Below are 23,065 nucleotides of genomic sequence, written 5' to 3'. Positions count from 1 at the left end.
GGATCCCACAGGGGGCATGGTTGCATTTTTCTGCTGGTTTATATCTAATTTTCTTTAAACAAATTGATTGCCATTAGAAATTAAAAAAAGAAAACATTCCCCTATGCTCCTTGGTTTCGGTGACTGTTGTCTTCCTTCATATGTTTGTCAAACGAGTCCTTCATTTCTTTTGACTTTTCTGCTAATAGCTTAACAGGGGTCTTGGTTCTGGCAGTCTTGATGCCATAGGTAGCATGAGAGGGCTCTCGCACAGTTTCCGCCCTCGCCGTTACTAGACGTTCTACGTCACACTTGCGGTATTACAGGACGTGCTACGTCCACCGCTATGGACGAGTGTGGCGCTGGTGAACACTCTCTAGGTTCGCTTACACGCAAAGCATAGATACCCACGAAAGCAGCAGATTGGACTGCCGTCGCCGTAGCTCAGTTGGTAAGAGCACCGGACGCGATATTCGGAGGTTGTGGGTCCGGATCCCTCCGGCGACATGGTTGTTTTTCTGCTGGTTTATAAGTAACTTTCTTTAGACAAATTGATTGGCATTCGAAAGTAAAAAAAGAAAACACTCCCCTATGCACCTTGGTTCCGGTGACTGTTGTCTTCCTTCATATGTTTGTCAAACGAGCCCCTCATTTCATTTGCCTTTTCTGCTAATAGCTTAACAGGGGTCTTGGTTCTGGCAGTCTTGATGCCATAGGTAGCATAAGAGGGTTCTCGCACAATTTCCGCCCTCGCCGTTATATGACGTTCTACGTCACACTTGCGGTATTGCAGGACGTGCTACGTCCACCGCTATGGACGAGGGTGGCGCTGGTGAACACTCTCAAGGTTCGCTTACACGCAAAACGTAGATACCCACGAAACCAGCAGATTGGACAGCCGTCGCCGTAGCTGAGTTGGTAAGAGCACCGGACGCGATATTCGGAGGTTATCGGTTCGGATCCCACCGGCGGCATGGTTGCATTTTTCTGCTGGTTTATATCTAATTTTCTCTAAACAAATTCATTGGCATTCGAAATTAAAAACAAGAAAACACTCCCCTATGCACCTTGGTTCCGGTGACTGTTGTCTTCCTTCATATGTTTGTCAAACGAGCCCTTATTTCATTTGCTTTGTCTGCTGATAGCTTAACGGGGGTCTTGGTTCTGGCAGTCTTGATGTCATAGGTAGCATAAGAGGGCTCTCGCACTGTTTTCGCCCTCGCCGTTACATGACGCTCTACGTCACACTTGCGGTATTACAGGACGTGCTACGTCCACCGCTATGGACGAGGGTGACGCTGGTGAACACTTTCAAGGTTCGCTTACATGCAAAACATAGATACCCACCAAAGCAGCAGATTGGACAGCCGTCGCCGTAGCTCAGTTGGTAAGAGCACCGGACGCGATATTCGGAGGTTGTGGGTTCGGATCCCACCGGCGACATGGTTGGTTTTCTGCGTGGTTTATAAATAATTTTCTTTAAACAAATTGATTGACATTAGAAATTAAAAAAGAAAACATGCCTCTATGCACCTTGGTTTCGGTGACTGTTGTCTTCCTTTATATGTTTGTCAAACGAGCCCCTCATTTCATTTGCCTTTTCTGCTAATATCCTAACGGGGGTCTTTGTTCTGGCAGTCTTGATGCCATAGGTAGCATAAGAGGGTTCTCGCACAGTTTCCGCCCTCGCCGTTACATGACGTTCTACGTCAAACTTGCGGTATTACAGGACGTGCTACGTCCACCGCTATTGACGAGGGTGGCGCTGGTGAACACTCTCAAGGTTCGCTTACACGCAAAACATAGATACCCACGAAAGCAGCACATTGGACAGTCGTCGCCGTAGCTCAGGTGGTAAGAGCACCGGACGCGATATTCGGAGGTTGTGGGTTCGGATCCCACCGGTGGCATGGTTGCTTTTTTCTGCTGGTTTATAAGTATTTCCTTAAAAGAAATTGATTGGCATTAGAAATTAAAAAAAGAAAACATTCCTCTATGCACCTTGGTTTCGGTGACTGTTGTCTTCCTTCATATGTTTGTCAAACGAGCCCCTCATTTCATTTGCCTTTTCTGCTAATAGCTTAACGGGGGTCTTGGTTCTGGCAGTCTTGATGTCATAGGTAGCATAAGAGGGCTCTCGCACAGTTTTCGCCCTCGCCGTTACGTGACGTTCTACGTCACACTTGCGGTATTACAGGACGTGCTACGTCCACCGCTATGGACGAGGGTGACGCTGGTGAACACTTTCAAGGTTCGCTTACACGCAAAAATTGGATACCCACCAAAGCAGCAGATTGGACAGCCGTCGCCGTAGCTCAGTTGGTAAGAGCACCGGACGCGATATTCGGAGGTTGTGGGTTCGGATCCCACCGGCGACATGGTTGGTTTTCTGCTGGTTTATAAATAATTTTCTTTAAACAAATTGATTGACATTAGAAATTAAAAAAAGAAAACATTCCTCTATGCACCTTGGTTTCGGTGACTGTTGTCTTCCTTCATATGTTTGTCAAACGAGTCCCTCATTTCATTTGCCTTTTCTGCTAATAGCTTAACGGGGGTCTTGGATCTGGCAGTCTTGATGCCATAGGTAGCATAAGAGGGCTCTCGCACAATTTCCGCCCTCGCCGTTATATGACGTTCTACGTCACACTAGCGGTATTGCAGGACGTGCTACGTCCACCGCTATGGACGAGGGTGGCGCTGGTGAACAGTTTCATGGTTCGCTTACACGCAAAACATAGATACCCACGAAAGCAGCAGATTGGACATCCGTCGCCGTAGCTCAGTTGGTAAGAGCACCGGACGCGATATTCGGAGGTTGTGGGTTCGGATCCCACCGGCGGCATGGTTGCATTTTTCTGCTGGTTTATATCTAATTTTCTTTAAACAAATTGATTGGCATTAGAAATTAAAAAAAGAAAACATTCCCCTATGCACCTTGGTTTCGGTGACTGTTGTCTTCCTTCATATGTTTGTCAAACGAGCCCCTCATTTCATTTGCCTTTTCTGCTAATAGCTTAACAGGGGTCTTGGTTCTGGCAGTCTTGATGTCATAGGTAGCATGAGAGGGCTCTCGCACAGTTTCCGCCCTCGCCGTTACTGCACGTTCTACGTCACACTTGCGGTATTACAGGACGTGCTACGTCTACCGCTATGGACGAGTGGGGCGCTGGTGAACACTCTCTAGGTTCGCTTGCACGCAAAACATAGATACCCACGAAAGCAGCAGATTGGACAGCCGTCGCCGTAGCTCAGTTGGTAAGAGCACCGGGCGCGATATTCGGAGGTTGTGGGTTCGGATCCCACCGGCGACATGGTTGTTTTTTCTGCTGGTTTATAAATAATTTTCTTTAGACAAATTGATTAGCATTCGAAATTAAAAAAAAAGAAAACACTCCCCTATGCACCTTGGTTCCGGTGACTGTTGTCTTCCTTCATATGTTTGTCAAACGAGCCCTTATTTCATTTGCTTTGTCTGCTGATAGCTTAACGGGGGTCTTCGTTCTGGCAGTCTTGATGTCATAGGTAGCATAAGAGGGCTCTCGCACAGTTTTCGCCCTCGCCGTTACATGACGTTCTACGTCACACATGCGGTATTACAGGACGTGCTACGTCCACCGCTATGGACGAGGGTGATGCTGGTGAACACTTTCAAGGTTCGCTTACACGCAAAACATAGATACCCACCAAAGCAGCAGATTGGACAGCCGTCGCCGTAGCTCAGTTGGTAAGAGCACTGGACGCGATATTCGGAGGTTGTGGGTTCGGATCCAACCGGCGACATGGTTGGTTTTCTGCTGGTTTATAAATAATTTTCTTTAAACAAATTGATTGACATTAGAAATTAAAAAAAGAAAACATTCCTCTATGCACCTTGGTTTCGGTGACTGTTGTCTTCCTTTATATGTTTGTCAAACGAGCCCCTCATTTCATTTGCCTTTTCTGCTAATATCCTAACGGGGGTCTTTGTTCTGGCAGTCTTGATGCCATAGGTAGCATAAGAGGGTTCTCGCACAGTTTCCGCCCTCGCCGTTACATGACGTTCTACGTCACACTTGCGGTATTACAGGACGTGCTACGTCCACCGCTATTGACGAGGGTGGCGCTGGTGAACACTCTCAAGGTTCGCTTACACGCAAAACATAGATACCCACGAAAGCAGCACATTGGACAGTCGTCGCCGTAGCTCAGGTGGTAAGAGCACCGGACGCGATATTCGGAGGTTGTGGGTTCGGATCCCACCGGTGGCATGGTTGCTTTTTTCTGCTGGTTTATATCTAATTTTCTTTAAACAAATTGATTGGCATTAGAAATTAAAAAAAGAAAACATTCCCCTATGCACCTTGGTTTCAGTGACTGTTGTCTTCCTTCATATGTTTGTCAAACGAGTCCCTCATTTCATTTGCCTTTTCTGCTAATTGCTTAACGGGGGTCTTGGATCTGGCAGTCTTGATGCCATAGGTAGCATAAGAGGGCTCTCGCACAATTTCCGCCCTCGCCGTTATATGACGTTCTACGTCACACTTGCGGTATTACAGGACGTGCTACGTCCACCGCTATGGACGAGGGTGACGATGGTGAACACTTTCAAGGTTCGCTTACACGCAAAACATAGATACCAGCCAAAGCAGCAGATTGGACAGCCGTCGCCGTAGCTCAGTTGGTAAGAGCACCGGACGCGATATTCGGAGGTTGTGGGTTCGGATCCCACCGGCGACATGGTTGGTTTTCTGCTGGTTTATAAATAATTTTCTTTAAACAAATTGATTGACATTAGAAATTAATAAAAGAAAACATTCCTCTATGCACCTTGGTTTCGGTGACTGTTGTCTTCCTTCATATGTTTGTCAAACGAGCCCTTATTTCATTTGCTTTGTCTGCTGATAGCTTAACGGGGGTCTTGGTTCTGGCAGTCTTGATGTCATAGGTAGCATAAGAGGGTTCTCGCACAGTTTCCGCCCTCGCCGTTACATGACGTTCTACGTCACACTTGCGGTATTGCAGGACGTGCTACGTCCACCGTTATGGACGAGGGTGGCGCTGGTGAACATTTTCATGGTTCGCTTACACGCAAAACATAGATACCCACGAAAGCAGCAGATTGGACAGCCGTCGCCGTCGCTCAGTTGGTAAGAGCACCGGACGCGATATTCGGAGGTTGTGGGTTCGGATCCCACCGGCGACATGGTTGTTTTTCTGCTGGTTTATAAGTATTTCCTTAAAACAAATTGATTGGCATTAGAAATTAAAAAAAGAAAACATTCCTCTATGCACCTTGGTTCCGGTGACTGTTGTCTTCCTTCATATGTTTGTCAAACGAGCCCTTATTTCATTTGCTTTGTCTGCTGATAGCTTAACGGGGGTCTTGGTTCTGGCAGTCTTGATGTCATAGGTAGCATAAGAGGGCTCTCGCACAGTTTTCGCTCTCGCCGTTACATGACGTTCTACGTCACACTTGCGGTATTACAGGACGTGCTACGTCCACCGCTATGGACGAGGGTGACGATGGTGAACACTTTCAAGGTTCGCTTACACGCAAAACATAGATACCAGCCAAAGCAGCAGATTGGACAGCCGTCGCCGTAGCTCAGTTGGTAAGAGCACCGGACGCGATATTCGGAGGTTGTGGGTTCGGATCCCACCGGCGACATGGTTGGTTTTCTGCTGGTTTATAAATAATTTTCTTTAAACAAATTGATTGACATTAGAAATTAATAAAAGAAAACATTCCTCTATGCACCTTGGTTTCGGTGACTGTTGTCTTCCTTCATATGTTTGTCAAACGAGCCCCTCATTTCATTTGCCTTTTCTGCTAATATCCTAACGGGGGTCTTTGTTCTGGCAGTCTTGATGCCATAGGTAGCATAAGAGGGTTCTCGCACAGTTTCCGCCCTCGCCGTTACATGACGTTCTACGTCACACTTGCGGTATTACAGGACGTGCTACGTCCACCGCTATGGACGAGGGTGGCGCTGGTGAACACTCTCAAGGTTCGCTTTCACGCAAAACATAGATACCCACGAAAGCAGCACATTGGACAGTCGTCGCCATAGCTCATGTGGTAAGAGCACCGGACGCGATATTCGGAGGTTGTGGGTTCGGATCCCACCGGTGGCATGGTTGCTTTTTTCTGCTGGTTTATAAGTAATTTTCTTTAAACAAATTGATTGGCATTAGAAATAAAAAAAAGAAAACATTCCCCTATGCACCTTGGTTTCGGTGACTGTTGTCTTCCTTCATATGTTTGTCAAACGAGTCCCTCATTTCATTTGCCTTTTCTGCTAATAGCTTAACGGGGGTCTTGGATCTGGCAGTCTTGATGCCATAGGTAGCATAAGAGGGCTCACGCACAATTTCCGCCCTCGCCGTTATATGACGTTCTACGTCACACTAGCGGTATTGCAGGACGTGCTACGTCCACCGCTATGGACGAGGGTGGCGCTGGTGAACATTTTCATGGTTCGCTTGCACGCAAAACATAGATACCCACGAAAGCAGCAGATTGGACAGCCGTCGCCGTAGCTCAGTTGGTAAGAGCACCGGACGCGATATTCGGAGGTTGTGGGTTCGGATCCCACCGGCGACATGGTTGTTTTTCTGCTGGTTTATAAGTAATTTTCTTTAAACAAATTGATTGCCATTAGAAATTAAAAAATGAAAACATTCCTCTATGCACCTTGGTTTCGGTGACTGTTGTCTTCCTTCATATGTTTGTCAAACGAGCCCCTCATTTCATTTGCCTTTTCTGCTAATATCCTAACGGGGGTCTTTGTTCTGGCAGTCTTGATGCCATAGGTAGCATAAGAGCGTTCTCGCACAGTTTCCGCCCTCGCCGTTACATGACGTTCTACGTCACACTTGCGGTATTACAGGACGTGCTACGTCCACCGCTATGGACGAGGGTGGCGCTGGTGAACATTTTCAAGGTTCGCTTACACGTAAAACATAGATACCCACGAAAGCAGCAGATTGGACAGCCGTGGCCGTAGCTCAGTTGGTAAGAGCACCGGACGCGATATTCGGAGGTTGTGGGTTCGGATCGCACCGGCGACATAGTTGTTTTTCTGCTGGTTTATAAGTAACTTTCTTTAGACAAATTGATTGGCATTCGAAAGAAAAAAAAAGAAAACACTCCCCTATGCACCTTGGTTCCGGTGACTGTTGTCTTCCTTCATATGTTTGTCAAACGAGCCCCTCATTTCATTTGCTTTGTCTGCTGAAAGCTTAATGGGTGTCTTGGTTCTGGCAGTCTTGATGCCATAGGTAGCATAAGAGGGTTCTGGCACAGTTTCCGCCCTCGCAGTTACATGACGTTCTACGTCACACTTGCGGTATTACAGGAAGTGCTACGTCCACCGCTATGGACGAGGGTGGCGCTGGTGAACACTTTCAAGGTTCACTTACACGCAAAACATAGATACCCACGAAAGCAGCAGATTGGACAGCCGTCGCCGTAGCTGAGTTGGTACGAGCACCGGACGCGATATTCGGAGGTTGTGGGTTCGGATCCCACCGGCGGCATGGTTGCTTTTTCTGCTGGTTTATAAGTAATTTTCTTTAAACAAAATGATTGGCATTAGAAATTGAAAAAAAGAAAACATTCCCCTATGCACCTTGGTTTCGGTGGCTGTTGTCTTCCTTCATATGTTTTTCAAACGAGCCCCTCATTTCATTTGCCTTGCCTGCTAATAGCTTAACAGGGGTCTTGGTTCTGGCAGTCTTGATGCCATAGGTAGCATGAGAGGGCTCTCGCACAGTTTCCGCCCTCGCCGTTACATGACGTTCTACGTCACACTTGCGGTATTACAGGACGTGCTACGTCCACCGCTATGGACGAGGGTGGCGCTGGTGAACACTCTCAAGGTTCGCTTTCACGCAAAACATAGATACCCACGAAAGCAGCACATTGGACAGTCGTCGCCATAGCTCAGGTGGTAAGAGCACCGGACGCGATATTCGGAGGTTGTGGGTTCGGATCCCACCGGTGGCATGGTTGCTTTTTTCTGCTGGTTTATAAGTAATTTTCTTTAAACAAATTGATTGGCATTAGAAATAAAAAAAAAACATTCCCCTATGCACCTTGGTTTCGGTGACTGTTGTCTTCCTTCATATGTTTGTCAAACGAGTCCCTCATTTCATTTGCCTTTTCTGCTAATAGCTTAACGGGGGTCTTGGATCTGGCAGTCTTGATGCGATAGGTAGCATAAGAGGGCTCTCGCACAATTTCCGCCCTCGCCGTTATATGACGTTCTACGTCACACTAGCGGTATTGCAGGACGTGCTACGTCCACCGCTATGGACGAGGGTGGCGCTGGTGAACATTTTCATGGTTCGCTTACACGCAAAACATAGATACCCGCGAAAGCAGCAGATTGGACAGCCGTCGCCGTAGCTCAGTTGGTAAGAGCACCGGACGCGATATTCGGAGGTTATCGGTTCGGATCCCACCGGCGGCATGGTTGCATTTTTCTGCTGGTTTATATCTAATTTTCTCTAAACAAATTCATTGGCATTCGAAATTAAAAACAAGAAAACACTCCCCTATGCACCTTGGTTCCGGTGACTGTTGTCTTCCTTCATATGTTTGTCAAACGAGCCCTTATTTCATTTGCTTTGTCTGCTGATAGCTTAACGGGGGTCTTGGTTCTGGCAGTCTTGATGTCATAGGTAGCATAAGAGGGCTCTCGCACTGTTTTCGCCCTCGCCGTTACATGACGCTCTACGTCACACTTGCGGTATTACAGGACGTGCTACGTCCACCGCTATGGACGAGGGTGACGCTGGTGAACACTTTCAAGGTTCGCTTACACGCAAAACATAGATACCCACCAAAGCAGCAGATTGGACAGCCGTCGCCGTAGCTCAGTTGGTAAGAGCACCGGACGCGATATTCGGAGGTTGTGGGTTCGGATCCCACCGGCGACATGGTTGGTTTTCTGCGTGGTTTATAAATAATTTTCTTTAAACAAATTGATTGACATTAGAAATTAAAAAAGAAAACATTCCTCTATGCACCTTGGTTTCGGTGACTGTTGTCTTCCTTTATATGTTTGTCAAACGAGCCCCTCATTTCATTTGCCTTTTCTGCTAATATCCTAACTGGGGTCTTTGTTCTGGCAGTCTTGATGCCATAGGTAGCATAAGAGGGTTCTCGCACAGTTTCCGCCCTCGCCGTTACATGACGTTCTACGTCAAACTTGCGGTATTACAGGACGTGCTACGTCCACCGCTATTGACGAGGGTGGCGCTGGTGAACACTCTCAAGGTTCGCTTACACGCAAAACATAGATACCCACGAAAGCAGCAGATTGGACAGCCGTCGCCGTAGCTCAGTTGGTAAGAGCACCGGGCGCGATATTCGGAGGTTGTGGGTTCGGATCCCACCGGCGACATGGTTGTTTTTTCTGCTGGTTTATAAATAATTTTCTTTAGACAAATTGATTAGCATTCGAAATTAAAAAAAAAGAAAACACTCCCCTATGCACCTTGGTTCCGGTGACTGTTGTCTTCCTTCATATGTTTGTCAAACGAGCCCTTATTTCATTTGCTTTGTCTGCTGATAGCTTAACGGGGGTCTTCGTTCTGGCAGTCTTGATGTCATAGGTAGCATAAGAGGGCTCTCGCACAGTTTTCGCCCTCGCCGTTACATGACGTTCTACGTCACACATGCGGTATTACAGGACGTGCTACGTCCACCGCTATGGACGAGGGTGACGCTGGTGAACACTTTCAAGGTTCGCTTACACGCAAAACATAGATACCCACCAAAGCAGCAGATTGGACAGCCGTCGCCGTAGCTCAGTTGGTAAGAGCACTGGACGCGATATTCGGAGGTTGTGGGTTCGGATCCAACCGGCGACATGGTTGGTTTTCTGCTGGTTTATAAATAATTTTCTTTAAACAAATTGATTGACATTAGAAATTAAAAAAAGAAAACATTCCTCTATGCACCTTGGTTTCGGTGACTGTTGTCTTCCTTTATATGTTTGTCAAACGAGCCCCTCATTTCATTTGCCTTTTCTGCTAATATCCTAACGGGGGTCTTTGTTCTGGCAGTCTTGATGCCATAGGTAGCATAAGAGGGTTCTCGCACAGTTTCCGCCCTCGCCGTTACATGACGTTCTACGTCACTCTTGCGGTATTACAGGACGTGCTACGTCCACCGCTATGGACGAGGGTGGCGCTGGTGAACACTCTCAAGGTTCGCTTTCACGCAAAACATAGATACCCACGAAAGCAGCACATTGGACAGTCGTCGCCATAGCTCATGTGGTAAGAGCACCGGACGCGATATTCGGAGGTTGTGGGTTCGGATCCCACCGGTGGCATGGTTGCTTTTTTCTGCTGGTTTATAAGTAATTTTCTTTAAACAAATTGATTGGCATTAGAAATAAAAAAAAGAAAACATTCCCCTATGCACCTTGGTTTCGGTGACTGTTGTCTTCCTTCATATGTTTGTCAAACGAGTCCCTCATTTCATTTGCCTTTTCTGCTAATAGCTTAACGGGGGTCTTGGATCTGGCAGTCTTGATGCCATAGGTAGCATAAGAGGGCTCACGCACAATTTCCGCCCTCGCCGTTATATGACGTTCTACGTCACACTAGCGGTATTGCAGGACGTGCTACGTCCACCGCTATGGACGAGGGTGGCGCTGGTGAACACTCTCAAGGTTCGCTTACACGCAAAACATAGATACCCACGAAAGCAGCACATTGGACAGTCGTCGCCGTAGCTCAGGTGGTAAGAGCACCGGACGCGATATTCGGAGGTTGTGGGTTCGGATCCCACCGGTGGCATGGTTGCTTTTTTCTGCTGGTTTATATCTAATTTTCTTTAAACAAATTGATTGGCATTAGAAATTAAAAAAAGAAAACATTCCCCTATGCACCTTGGTTTCAGTGACTGTTGTCTTCCTTCATATGTTTGTCAAACGAGTCCCTCATTTCATTTGCCTTTTCTGCTAATTGCTTAACGGGGGTCTTGGATCTGGCAGTCTTGATGCCATAGGTAGCATAAGAGGGCTCTCGCACAATTTCCGCCCTCGCCGTTATATGACGTTCTACGTCACACTAGCGGTATTGCAGGACGTGCTACGTCCACCGTTATGGACGAGGGTGGCGCTGGTGAACATTTTCATGGTTCGCTTACACGCAAAACATAGATACCCACGAAAGCAGCAGATTGGACAGCCGTCGCCGTAGCTCAGTTGGTAAGAGCACCGGACGCGATATTCGGAGGTTGTGGGTTCGGATCCCACCGGCGACATGGTTGTTTTTCTGCTGGTTTATAAGTATTTCCTTAAAACAAATTGATTGGCATTAGAAATTAAAAAAAGAAAACATTCCTCTATGCACCTTGGTTCCGGTGACTGTTGTCTTCCTTCATATGTTTGTCAAACGAGCCCTTATTTCATTTGCTTTGTCTGCTGATAGCTTAACGGGGGTCTTGGTTCTGGCAGTCTTGATGTCATAGGTAGCATAAGAGGGCTCTCGCACAGTTTTCGCCCTCGCCGTTACATGACGTTCTACGTCACACTTGCGGTATTACAGGACGTGCTACGTCCACCGCTATGGACGAGGGTGACGATGGTGAACACTTTCAAGGTTCGCTTACACGCAAAACATAGATACCAGCCAAAGCAGCAGATTGGACAGCCGTCGCCGTAGCTCAGTTGGTAAGAGCACCGGACGCGATATTCGGAGGTTGTGGGTTCGGATCCCACCGGCGACATGGTTGGTTTTCTGCTGGTTTATAAATAATTTTCTTTAAACAAATTGATTGACATTAGAAATTAATAAAAGAAAACATTCCTCTATGCACCTTGGTTTCGGTGACTGTTGTCTTCCTTCATATGTTTGTCAAACGAGCCCCTCATTTCATTTGCCTTTTCTGCTAATATCCTAACGGGGGTCTTTGTTCTGGCAGTCTTGATGCCATAGGTAGCATAAGAGGGTTCTCGCACAGTTTCCGCCCTCGCCGTTACATGACGTTCTACGTCACACTTGCGGTATTACAGGACGTGCTACGTCCACCGCTATGGACGAGGGTGGCGCTGGTGAACACTCTCAAGGTTCGCTTTCACGCAAAACATAGATACCCACGAAAGCAGCACATTGGACAGTCGTCGCCATAGCTCATGTGGTAAGAGCACCGGACGCGATATTCGGAGGTTGTGGGTTCGGATCCCACCGGTGGCATGGTTGCTTTTTTCTGCTGGTTTATAAGTAATTTTCTTTAAACAAATTGATTGGCATTAGAAATAAAAAAAAGAAAACATTCCCCTATGCACCTTGGTTTCGGTGACTGTTGTCTTCCTTCATATGTTTGTCAAACGAGTCCCTCATTTCATTTGCCTTTTCTGCTAATAGCTTAACGGGGGTCTTGGATCTGGCAGTCTTGATGCCATAGGTAGCATAAGAGGGCTCACGCACAATTTCCGCCCTCGCCGTTATATGACGTTCTACGTCACACTAGCGGTATTGCAGGACGTGCTACGTCCACCGCTATGGACGAGGGTGGCGCTGGTGAACATTTTCATGGTTCGCTTGCACGCAAAACATAGATACCCACGAAAGCAGCAGATTGGACAGCCGTCGCCGTAGCTCAGTTGGTAAGAGCACCGGACGCGATATTCGGAGGTTGTGGGTTCGGATCCCACCGGCGACATGGTTGTTTTTCTGCTGGTTTATAAGTAATTTTCTTTAAACAAATTGATTGCCATTAGAAATTAAAAAATGAAAACATTCCTCTATGCACCTTGGTTTCGGTGACTGTTGTCTTCCTTCATATGTTTGTCAAACGAGCCCCTCATTTCATTTGCCTTTTCTGCTAATATCCTAACGGGGGTCTTTGTTCTGGCAGTCTTGATGCCATAGGTAGCATAAGAGCGTTCTCGCACAGTTTCCGCCCTCGCCGTTACATGACGTTCTACGTCACACTTGCGGTATTACAGGACGTGCTACGTCCACCGCTATGGACGAGGGTGGCGCTGGTGAACATTTTCAAGGTTCGCTTACACGCAAAACATAGATACCCACGAAAGCAGCAGATTGGACAGCCGTGGCCGTAGCTCAGTTGGTAAGAGCACCGGACGCGATATTCGGAGGTTGTGGGTTCGGATCGCACCGGCGACATAGTTGTTTTTCTGCTGGTTTATAAGTAACTTTCTTTAGACAAATTGATTGGCATTCGAAAGAAAAAAAAAGAAAACACTCCCCTATGCACCTTGGTTCCGGTGACTGTTGTCTTCCTTCATATCTTTGTCAAACGAGCCCCTCATTTCCTTTGCCTTTTCTGCTAATAGCTTAACGGGGGTCTTTGTTCTGGCAGTCTTGATGCCATAGGTAGCATAAGAGGGTTCTCGCACAGTTTCCGCCCTCGCCGTTACATGACGTTCTACGTCACACTTGCGGTATTACAGGACGTGCTACGTCCACCGCTATGGACGAGGGTGGCGCTGGTGAACACTCTCAAGGTTCGCTTACACGCAAAACATTGATGCCCAAGAAAGCAGCCGATTTGACAGCCGTCGCCGTTGCTCAGTTGGTAAGAGCACCGGACGCGATATTCGGAGGTTGTGGGCTCGGATCCCACCGGCGGGATGGTTGCTTTTTTTGCTGGTTTATAAGTTTTTCTTTAAACATATTGATTGGAATTAGAAATAAAAAAAAGAAAACATTCCCCTATGCACCTTGGTTTCGGTGACTGTTGTCTTCCTTCATATGTTTGTCAAACGAGTCCCTCATTTCATTTGCCTTTTCTGCTAAAAGCTTAACGGGGATCTTTGTTCTGGCAGTCTTGATGCCATATGTAGCATAAGAGGTTTCTCGCACAGTTTCCGCCCTCACCATTACATGACGTTCTACGTCACACTTGCGGTATTACAGGACGTGCTACGTCCACCGCTACGGACGAGGGTGGAGCTGGTGAACACTCTCTAGGTTCGCTTACACGCAAAACATAGATACATACGAAAGCAGCAGATTGGACAGCCGTCGCCGTAGCTCAGTTGGTAAGAGCACCGGACGCGATATTCGGAGGTTGTGGGTTCGGATCCCACCGGCGACATGGTTGTTTTTTCTGCTGGTTTATAAGTAACTTTCTTTAGACAAACTGATTGGCATTCGAAAGGAAAAAAAAGAAAACACTCCCCTATGCTCCTTGGTTCCGGTGACTGTTGTCTTCCTTCATATGTTTGTCAAACGAGCCCCTGATTTCATTTGCCTTGCCTGCTAATAGCTTAACAGGGGTCTTGATTCTGCCAGTCTTGATGCCATAGGTAGCATGAGAGGGCTCTCGCACAGTTTCCGCCCTCGCCGTTACATGAAGTTTTACGTGACACTTGCGGTATTACAGGTCGTGCTACGTCCACCGCTATGGACGAGGGTGGCGGTGGTGAACACTCTCGAGGTTCGCTTACACGCAAAACATAGATACCCACGAAAGCAGCAGATAGCACAGCCGTCGCCGTAGCTCAGTTGGTAAGAGCACCGGACGAGATATTCGGAGGCTGTGGGTTCGAATCCCACCGGCGGCATGGTTGTTTTTCTGCTGGTTTATAAGTAATTTTCTTTAAACAAATTGATTGGCACTAGAAATTAAAAAAAAGAAAACATTCCTCTATGCACGTTGGTTTCGGTGACTGTTGTCTTCCTTCATATGTTTGTCAAACGAGCCCCTCATTTCATTTGCCTTTTCTGCTAATAGCTTAACGGGGGTCTTTGTTCTGGCAGTCTTGATGCCATAGGTAGCATAAGAGGGTTCTCGCACAGTTTCCGCCCTCGCCGTTTCATGATGTTCTACGTCACACTTGCGGTATTACAGGACGTGCTACGTCCACCGCTATGGACGAGTGTGGCGCTGGTGAACACTCTCAAGGCTCGGTTACACGCAAAACATAGATACCCACGAAAGCTGCAGATTGGACAGCCGTCGCCGTAGCTGAGTTGGTAAGAGCACCGGACGCGATATTCGGAGGTTGTGGGTTCGGATCCCACAGGGGGCATGGTTGCATTTTTCTGCTGGTTTATATCTAATTTTCTTTAAACAAATTCATTGCCATTAGAAATTAAAAAAAGAAAACATTCCCCTATGCTCCTTGGTTTCGGTGACTGTTGTCTTCCTTCATATGTTTGTCAAACGAGTCCTTCATTTCTTTTGACTTTTCTGCTAATAGCTTAACAGGGGTCTTGGTTCTGGCAGTCTTGATGCCATAGGTAGCATGAGAGGGCTCTCGCACAGTTTCCGCCCTCGCCGTTACTAGACGTTCTACGTCACACTTGCGGTATTACAGGACGTGCTACGTCCACCGCTATGGACGAGTGTGGCGCTGGTGAACACTCTCTAGGTTCGCTTACACGCAAAGCATAGATACCCACGAAAGCAGCAGATTGGACTGCCGTCGCCGTAGCTCAGTTGGTAAGAGCACCGGACGCGATATTCGGAGGTTGTGGGTCCGGATCCCTCCGGCGACATGGTTGTTTTTCTGCTGGTTTATAAGTACCTTTCTTTAGACAAATTGATTGGCATTCGAAAGTAAAAAAAGAAAACACTCCCCTATGCACCTTGGTTCCGGTGACTGTTGTCTTCCTTCATATGTTTGTCAAACGAGCCCCTCATTTCATTTGCCTTTTCTGCTAATAGCTTAACAGGGGTCTTGGTTCTGGCAGTCTTGATGCCATAGGTAGCATAAGAGGGTTCTCGCACAATTTCCGCCCTCGCCGTTATATGACGTTCTACGTCACACTTGCGGTATTGCAGGACGTGCTACGTCCACCGCTATGGACGAGGGTGGCGCTGGTGAACACTCTCAAGGTTCGCTTACACGCAAAACGTAGATACCCACGAAACCAGCAGATTGGACAGCCGTCGCCGTAGCTGAGTTGGTAAGAGCACCGGACGCGATATTCGGAGGTTATCGGTTCGGATCCCACCGGCGGCATGGTTGCATTTTTCTGCTGGTTTATATCTAATTTTCTCTAAACAAATTCATTGGCATTCGAAATTAAAAACAAGAAAACACTCCCCTATGCACCTTGGTTCCGGTGACTGTTGTCTTCCTTCATATGTTTGTCAAACGAGCCCTTATTTCATTTGCTTTGTCTGCTGATAGCTTAACGGGGGTCTTGGTTCTGGCAGTCTTGATGTCATAGGTAGCATAAGAGGGCTCTCGCACTGTTTTCGCCCTCGCCGTTACATGACGCTCTACGTCACACTTGCGGTATTACAGGACGTGCTACGTCCACCGCTATGGACGAGGGTGACGCTGGTGAACACTTTCAAGGTTCGCTTACACGCAAAACATAGATACCCACCAAAGCAGCAGATTGGACAGCCGTCGCCGTAGCTCAGTTGGTAAGAGCACCGGACGCGATATTCGGAGGTTGTGGGTTCGGATCCCACCGGCGACATGGTTGGTTTTCTGCGTGGTTTATAAATAATTTTTTTTAAACAAATTGATTGACATTAGAAATTAAAAAAGAAAACATTCCTCTATGCACCTTGGTTTCGGTGACTGTTGTCTTCCTTTATATGTTTGTCAAACGAGCCCCTCATTTCATTTGCCTTTTCTGCTAATATCCTAACGGGGGTCTTTGTTCTGGCAGTCTTGATGCCATAGGTAGCATAAGAGGGTTCTCGCACAGTTTCCGCCCTCGCCGTTACATGACGTTCTACATCAAACTTGCGGTATTACAGGACGTGCTACGTCCACCGCTATTGACGAGGGTGGCGCTGGTGAACACTCTCAAGGTTCGCTTACACGCAAAACATAGATACCCACGAAAGCAGCACATTGGACAGTCGTCGCCGTAGCTCAGGTGGTAAGAGCACCGGACGCGATATTCGGAGGTTGTGGGTTCGGATCCCACCGGTGGCATGGTTGCTTTTTTCTGCTGGTTTATAAGTATTTCCTTAAAAGAAATTGATTGGCATTAGAAATTAAAAAAAGAAAACATTCCTCTATGCACCTTGGTTTCGGTGACTGTTGTCTTCCTTCATATGTTTGTCAAACGAGCCCCTCATTTCATTTGCCTTTTCTGCTAATAGCTTAACGGGGGTCTTGGTTCTGGCAGTCTTGATGTCATAGGTAGCATAAGAGGGCTCTCGCACAGTTTTCGCCCTCGCCGTTACGTGACGTTCTACGTCACACTTGCGGTATTACAGGACGTGCTACGTCCACCGCTATGGACGAGGGTGACGCTGGTGAACACTTTCAAGGTTCGCTTACACGCAAAAATTGGATACCCACCAAAGCAGCAGATTGGACAGCCGTCGCCGTAGCTCAGTTGGTAAGAGCACCGGACGCGATATTCGGAGGTTGTGGGTTCGGATCCCACCGGCGACATGGTTGGTTTTCTGCTGGTTTATAAATAATTTTCTTTAAACAAATTGATTGACATTAGAAATTAAAAAAAGAAAACATTCCTCTATGCACCTTGGTTTCGGTGACTGTTGTCTTCCTTCATATGTTTGTCAAACGAGTCCCTCATTTCATTTGCCTTTTCTGCTAATAGCTTAACGGGGGTCTTGGATCTGGCAGTCTTGATGCCATAGGTAGCATAAGAGGGCTCTCGCACAATTTCCGCCCTCGCCGTTATATGACGTTCTACGTCACACTAGCGGTATTGCAGGACGTGCTACGTCCACCGCTATGGACGAGGGTGGCGCTGGTGAACAGTTTCATGGTTCGCTTACACGCAAAACATAGATACCCACGAAAGCAGCAGATTGGACATCCGTCGCCGTAGCTCAGTTGGTAAGAGCACCGGACGCGATATTCGGAGGTTGTGGGTTCGGATCCCACCGGCGGCATGGTTGCATTTTTCTGCTGGTTTATATCTAATTTTCTTTAAACAAATTGATTGGCATTAGAAATTAAAAAAAGAAAACATTCCCCTATGCACCTTGGTTTCGGTGACTGTTGTCTTCCTTCATATGTTTGTCAAACGAGCCCCTCATTTCATTTGCCTTTTCTGCTAATAGCTTAACAGGGGTCTTGGTTCTGGCAGTCTTGATGTCATAGGTAGCATGAGAGGGCTCTCGCACAGTTTCCGCCCTCGCCGTTACTGCACGTTCTACGTCACACTTGCGGTATTACAGGACGTGCTACGTCTACCGCTATGGACGAGTGGGGCGCTGGTGAACACTCTCTAGGTTCGCTTGCACGCAAAACATAGATACCCACGAAAGCAGCAGATTGGACAGCCGTCGCCGTAGCTCAGTTGGTAAGAGCACCGGGCGCGATATTCGGAGGTTGTGGGTTCGGATCCCACCGGCGACATGGTTGTTTTTTCTGCTGGTTTATAAATAATTTTCTTTAGACAAATTGATTAGCATTCGAAATTAAAAAAAAAGAAAACACTCCCCTATGCACCTTGGTTCCGGTGACTGTTGTCTTCCTTCATATGTTTGTCAAACGAGCCCTTATTTCATTTGCTTTGTCTGCTGATAGCTTAACGGGGGTCTTCGTTCTGGCAGTCTTGATGTCATAGGTAGCATAAGAGGGCTCTCGCACAGTTTTCGCCCTCGCCGTTACATGACGTTCTACGTCACACATGCGGTATTACAGGACGTGCTACGTCCACCGCTATGGACGAGGGTGACGCTGGTGAACACTTTCAAGGTTCGCTTAAACGCAAAACATAGATACCCACCAAAGCAGCAGATTGGACAGCCGTCGCCGTAGCTCAGTTGGTAAGAGCACTGGACGCGATATTCGGAGGTTGTGGGTTCGGATCCAACCGGCGACATGGTTGGTTTTCTGCTGGTTTATAAATAATTTTCTTTAAACAAATTGATTGACATTAGAAATTAAAAAAAGAAAACATTCCTCTATGCACCTTGGTTTCGGTGACTGTTGTCTTCCTTTATATGTTTGTCAAACGAGCCCCTCATTTCATTTGCCTTTTCTGCTAATATCCTAACGGGGGTCTTTGTTCTGGCAGTCTTGATGCCATAGGTAGCATAAGAGGGTTCTCGCACAGTTTCCGCCCTCGCCGTTACATGACGTTCTACGTCACACTTGCGGTATTACAGGACGTGCTACGTCCACCGCTATTGACGAGGGTGGCGCTGGTGAACACTCTCAAGGTTCGCTTACACGCAAAACATAGATACCCACGAAAGCAGCACATTGGACAGTCGTCGCCGTAGCTCAGGTGGTAAGAGCACCGGACGCGATATTCGGAGGTTGTGGGTTCGGATCCCACCGGTGGCATGGTTGCTTTTTTCTGCTGGTTTATATCTAATTTTCTTTAAACAAATTGATTGGCATTAGAAATTAAAAAAAGAAAACATTCCCCTATGCACCTTGGTTTCAGTGACTGTTGTCTTCCTTCATATGTTTGTCAAACGAGTCCCTCATTTCATTTGCCTTTTCTGCTAATTGCTTAACGGGGGTCTTGGATCTGGCAGTCTTGATGCCATAGGTAGCATAAGAGGGCTCTCGCACAATTTCCGCCCTCGCCGTTATATGACGTTCTACGTCACACTAGCGGTATTGCAGGACGTGCTACGTCCACCGTTATGGACGAGGGTGGCGCTGGTGAACATTTTCATGGTTCGCTTACACGCAAAACATAGATACCCACGAAAGCAGCAGATTGGACAGCCGTCGCCGTAGCTCAGTTGGTAAGAGCACCGGACGCGATATTCGGAGGTTGTGGGTTCGGATCCCACCGGCGACATGGTTGTTTTTCTGCTGGTTTATAAGTATTTCCTTAAAACAAATTGATTGGCATTAGAAATTAAAAAAAGAAAACATTCCTCTATGCACCTTGGTTCCGGTGACTGTTGTCTTCCTTCATATGTTTGTCAAACGAGCCCTTATTTCATTTGCTTTGTCTGCTGATAGCTTAACGGGGGTCTTGGTTCTGGCAGTCTTGATGTCATAGGTAGCATAAGAGGGCTCTCGCACAGTTTTCGCCCTCGCCGTTACATGACGTTCTACGTCACACTTGCGGTATTACAGGACGTGCTACGTCCACCGCTATGGACGAGGGTGACGATGGTGAACACTTTCAAGGTTCGCTTACACGCAAAACATAGATACCAGCCAAAGCAGCAGATTGGACAGCCGTCGCCGTAGCTCAGTTGGTAAGAGCACCGGACGCGATATTCGGAGGTTGTGGGTTCGAATCCCACCGGCGACATGGTTGGTTTTCTGCTGGTTTATAAATAATTTTCTTTAAACAAATTGATTGACATTAGAAATTAATAAAAGAAAACATTCCTCTATGCACCTTGGTTTCGGTGACTGTTGTCTTCCTTCATATGTTTGTCAAACGAGCCCCTCATTTCATTTGCCTTTTCTGCTAATATCCTAACGGGGGTCTTTGTTCTGGCAGTCTTGATGCCATAGGTAGCATAAGAGGGTTCTCGCACAGTTTCCGCCCTCGCCGTTACATGACGTTCTACGTCACACTTGCGGTATTACAGGACGTGCTACGTCCACCGCTATGGACGAGGGTGGCGCTGGTGAACACTCTCAAGGTTCGCTTTCACGCAAAACATAGATACCCACGAAACCAGCACATTGGACAGTCGTCGCCATAGCTCATGTGGTAAGAGCACCGGACGCGATATTCGGAGGTTGTGGGTTCGGATCCCACCGGTGGCATGGTTGCTTTTTTCTGCTGGTTTATAAGTAATTTTCTTTAAACAAATTGATTGGCATTAGAAATAAAAAAAAGAAAACATTCCCCTATGCACCTTGGTTTCGGTGACTGTTGTCTTCCTTCATATGTTTGTCAAACGAGTCCCTCATTTCATTTGCCTTTTCTGCTAATAGCTTAACGGGGGTCTTGGATCTGGCAGTCTTGATGCCATAGGTAGCATAAGAGGGCTCACGCACAATTTCCGCCCTCGCCGTTATATGACGTTCTACGTCACACTAGCGGTATTGCAGGACGTGCTACGTCCACCGCTATGGACGAGGGTGGCGCTGGTGAACATTTTCATGGTTCGCTTGCACGCAAAACATAGATACCCACGAAAGCAGCAGATTGGACAGCCGTCGCCGTAGCTCAGTTGGTAAGAGCACCGGACGCGATATTCGGAGGTTGTGGGTTCGGATCCCACCGGCGACATGGTTGTTTTTCTGCTGGTTTATAAGTAATTTTCTTTAAACAAATTGATTGCCATTAGAAATTAAAAAACGAAAACATTCCTCTATGCACCTTGGTTTCGGTGACTGTTGTCTTCCTTCATATGTTTGTCAAACGAGCCCCTCATTTCATTTGCCTTTTCTGCTAATATCCTAACGGGGGTCTTTGTTCTGGCAGTCTTGATGCCATAGGTAGCATAAGAGCGTTCTCGCACAGTTTCCGCCCTCGCCGTTACATGACGTTCTACGTCACACTTGCGGTATTACAGGACGTGCTACGTCCACCGCTATGGACGAGGGTGGCGCTGGTGAACATTTTCAAGGTTCGCTTACACGCAAAACATAGATACCCACGAAAGCAGCAGATTGGACAGCCGTGGCCGTAGCTCAGTTGGTAAGAGCACCGGACGCGATATTCGGAGGTTGTGGGTTCGGATCGCACCGGCGACATAGTTGTTTTTCTGCTGGTTTATAAGTAACTTTCTTTAGACAAATTGATTGGCATTCGAAAGAAAAAAAAAGAAAACACTCCCCTATGCACCTTGGTTCCGGTGACTGTTGTCTTCCTTCATATGTTTGTCAAACGAGCCCCTCATTTCATTTGCTTTGTCTGCTGAAAGCTTAATGGGGGTCTTGGTTCTGGCAGTCTTGATGCCATAGGTAGCATAAGAGGGTTCTGGCACAGTTTCCGCCCTCGCAGTTACATGACGTTCTACGTCACACTTGCGGTATTACAGGAAGTGCTACGTCCACCGCTATGGACGAGGGTGGCGCTGGTGAACACTTTCAAGGTTCACTTACACGCAAAACATAGATACCCACGAAAGCAGCAGATTGGACAGCCGTCGCCGTAGCTGAGTTGGTACGAGCACCGGACGCGATATTCGGAGGTTGTGGGTTCGGATCCCACCGGCGGCATGGTTGCTTTTTCTGCTGGTATATAAGTAATTTTCTTTAAACAAAATGATTGGCATTAGAAATTGAAAAAAAGAAAACATTCCCCTATGCACCTTGGTTTCGGTGGCTGTTGTCTTCCTTCATATGTTTTTCAAACGAGCCCCTCATTTCATTTGCCTTGCCTGCTAATAGCTTAACAGGGGTCTTGGTTCTGGCAGTCTTGATGCCATAGGTAGCATGAGAGGGCTCTCGCACAGTTTCCGCCCTCGCCGTTACATGACGTTCTACGTCACACTTGCGGTATTACAGGACGTGCTACGTCCACCGCTATGGACGAGGGTGGCGCTGGTGAACACTCTCAAGGTTCGCTTTCACGCAAAACATAGATACCCACGAAAGCAGCACATTGGACAGTCGTCGCCATAGCTCAGGTGGTAAGAGCACCGGACGCGATATTCGGAGGTTGTGGGTTCGGATCCCACCGGTGGCATGGTTGCTTTTTTCTGCTGGTTTATAAGTAATTTTCTTTAAACAAATTGATTGGCATTAGAAATAAAAAAAAACATTCCCCTATGCACCTTGGTTTCGGTGACTGTTGTCTTCCTTCATATGTTTGTCAAACGAGTCCCTCATTTCATTTGCCTTTTCTGCTAATAGCTTAACGGGGGTCTTGGATCTGGCAGTCTTGATGCGATAGGTAGCATAAGAGGGCTCTCGCACAATTTCCGCCCTCGCCGTTATATGACGTTCTACGTCACACTAGCGGTATTGCAGGACGTGCTACGTCCACCGCTATGGACGAGGGTGGCGCTGGTGAACATTTTCATGGTTCGCTTACACGCAAAACATAGATACCCGCGAAAGCAGCAGATTGGACAGCCGTCGCCGTAGCTCAGTTGGTAAGAGCACCGGACGCGATATTCGGAGGTTATCGGTTCGGATCCCACCGGCGGCATGGTTGCATTTTTCTGCTGGTTTATATCTAATTTTCTCTAAACAAATTCATTGGCATTCGAAATTAAAAACAAGAAAACACTCCCCTATGCACCTTGGTTCCGGTGACTGTTGTCTTCCTTCATATGTTT

The 23,065-nt window shown here is 47.3% G+C and overlaps 16 non-coding genes across 16 annotated transcripts; all 16 read left to right on the top strand.

Annotated features, from left to right (window-relative positions):
- The first annotated feature begins 1,348 nt into the window (after window positions 1–1,348).
- TRNAS-CGA (transfer RNA serine (anticodon CGA)) lies at window positions 1,349–1,422 on the top strand. Its single transcript has one exon. It is a non-coding gene; the product is annotated as a tRNA-Ser (tRNA).
- Window positions 1,423–2,283: 861 nt separating this feature from the next.
- Window positions 2,284–2,357, top strand: TRNAS-CGA (transfer RNA serine (anticodon CGA)). The gene has a single exon. It is a non-coding gene; the product is annotated as a tRNA-Ser (tRNA).
- Window positions 2,358–4,624: 2,267 nt separating this feature from the next.
- Window positions 4,625–4,698, top strand: TRNAS-CGA (transfer RNA serine (anticodon CGA)). The gene has a single exon. It is a non-coding gene; the product is annotated as a tRNA-Ser (tRNA).
- Window positions 4,699–5,555: 857 nt separating this feature from the next.
- TRNAS-CGA (transfer RNA serine (anticodon CGA)) lies at window positions 5,556–5,629 on the top strand. Its single transcript has one exon. It is a non-coding gene; the product is annotated as a tRNA-Ser (tRNA).
- Window positions 5,630–6,491: 862 nt separating this feature from the next.
- On the top strand, window positions 6,492–6,565 carry TRNAS-CGA (transfer RNA serine (anticodon CGA)). Its single transcript has one exon. It is a non-coding gene; the product is annotated as a tRNA-Ser (tRNA).
- A 2,265-nt stretch (window positions 6,566–8,830) lies between these two features.
- On the top strand, window positions 8,831–8,904 carry TRNAS-CGA (transfer RNA serine (anticodon CGA)). Its single transcript has one exon. It is a non-coding gene; the product is annotated as a tRNA-Ser (tRNA).
- Window positions 8,905–11,171: 2,267 nt separating this feature from the next.
- Window positions 11,172–11,245, top strand: TRNAS-CGA (transfer RNA serine (anticodon CGA)). Its single transcript has one exon. It is a non-coding gene; the product is annotated as a tRNA-Ser (tRNA).
- Window positions 11,246–11,636: 391 nt separating this feature from the next.
- TRNAS-CGA (transfer RNA serine (anticodon CGA)) lies at window positions 11,637–11,710 on the top strand. Its single transcript has one exon. It is a non-coding gene; the product is annotated as a tRNA-Ser (tRNA).
- An 862-nt stretch (window positions 11,711–12,572) lies between these two features.
- Window positions 12,573–12,646, top strand: TRNAS-CGA (transfer RNA serine (anticodon CGA)). The gene has a single exon. It is a non-coding gene; the product is annotated as a tRNA-Ser (tRNA).
- A 1,327-nt stretch (window positions 12,647–13,973) lies between these two features.
- On the top strand, window positions 13,974–14,047 carry TRNAS-CGA (transfer RNA serine (anticodon CGA)). The gene has a single exon. It is a non-coding gene; the product is annotated as a tRNA-Ser (tRNA).
- A 395-nt stretch (window positions 14,048–14,442) lies between these two features.
- On the top strand, window positions 14,443–14,516 carry TRNAS-AGA (transfer RNA serine (anticodon AGA)). The gene has a single exon. It is a non-coding gene; the product is annotated as a tRNA-Ser (tRNA).
- A 1,799-nt stretch (window positions 14,517–16,315) lies between these two features.
- On the top strand, window positions 16,316–16,389 carry TRNAS-CGA (transfer RNA serine (anticodon CGA)). The gene has a single exon. It is a non-coding gene; the product is annotated as a tRNA-Ser (tRNA).
- An 861-nt stretch (window positions 16,390–17,250) lies between these two features.
- On the top strand, window positions 17,251–17,324 carry TRNAS-CGA (transfer RNA serine (anticodon CGA)). The gene has a single exon. It is a non-coding gene; the product is annotated as a tRNA-Ser (tRNA).
- A 2,267-nt stretch (window positions 17,325–19,591) lies between these two features.
- Window positions 19,592–19,665, top strand: TRNAS-CGA (transfer RNA serine (anticodon CGA)). Its single transcript has one exon. It is a non-coding gene; the product is annotated as a tRNA-Ser (tRNA).
- A 391-nt stretch (window positions 19,666–20,056) lies between these two features.
- TRNAS-CGA (transfer RNA serine (anticodon CGA)) lies at window positions 20,057–20,130 on the top strand. The gene has a single exon. It is a non-coding gene; the product is annotated as a tRNA-Ser (tRNA).
- An 862-nt stretch (window positions 20,131–20,992) lies between these two features.
- TRNAS-CGA (transfer RNA serine (anticodon CGA)) lies at window positions 20,993–21,066 on the top strand. Its single transcript has one exon. It is a non-coding gene; the product is annotated as a tRNA-Ser (tRNA).
- The last annotated feature ends 1,999 nt before the right edge of the window (window positions 21,067–23,065 follow it).

This window comes from Amblyomma americanum, chromosome 4, assembly GCF_052857255.1.
Source record: "Amblyomma americanum isolate KBUSLIRL-KWMA chromosome 4, ASM5285725v1, whole genome shotgun sequence".
NCBI classification, from domain to species: Eukaryota; Metazoa; Arthropoda; class Arachnida; order Ixodida; family Ixodidae; genus Amblyomma; species Amblyomma americanum.
This window is presented reverse-complemented; position numbering and strand designations above follow the sequence as displayed.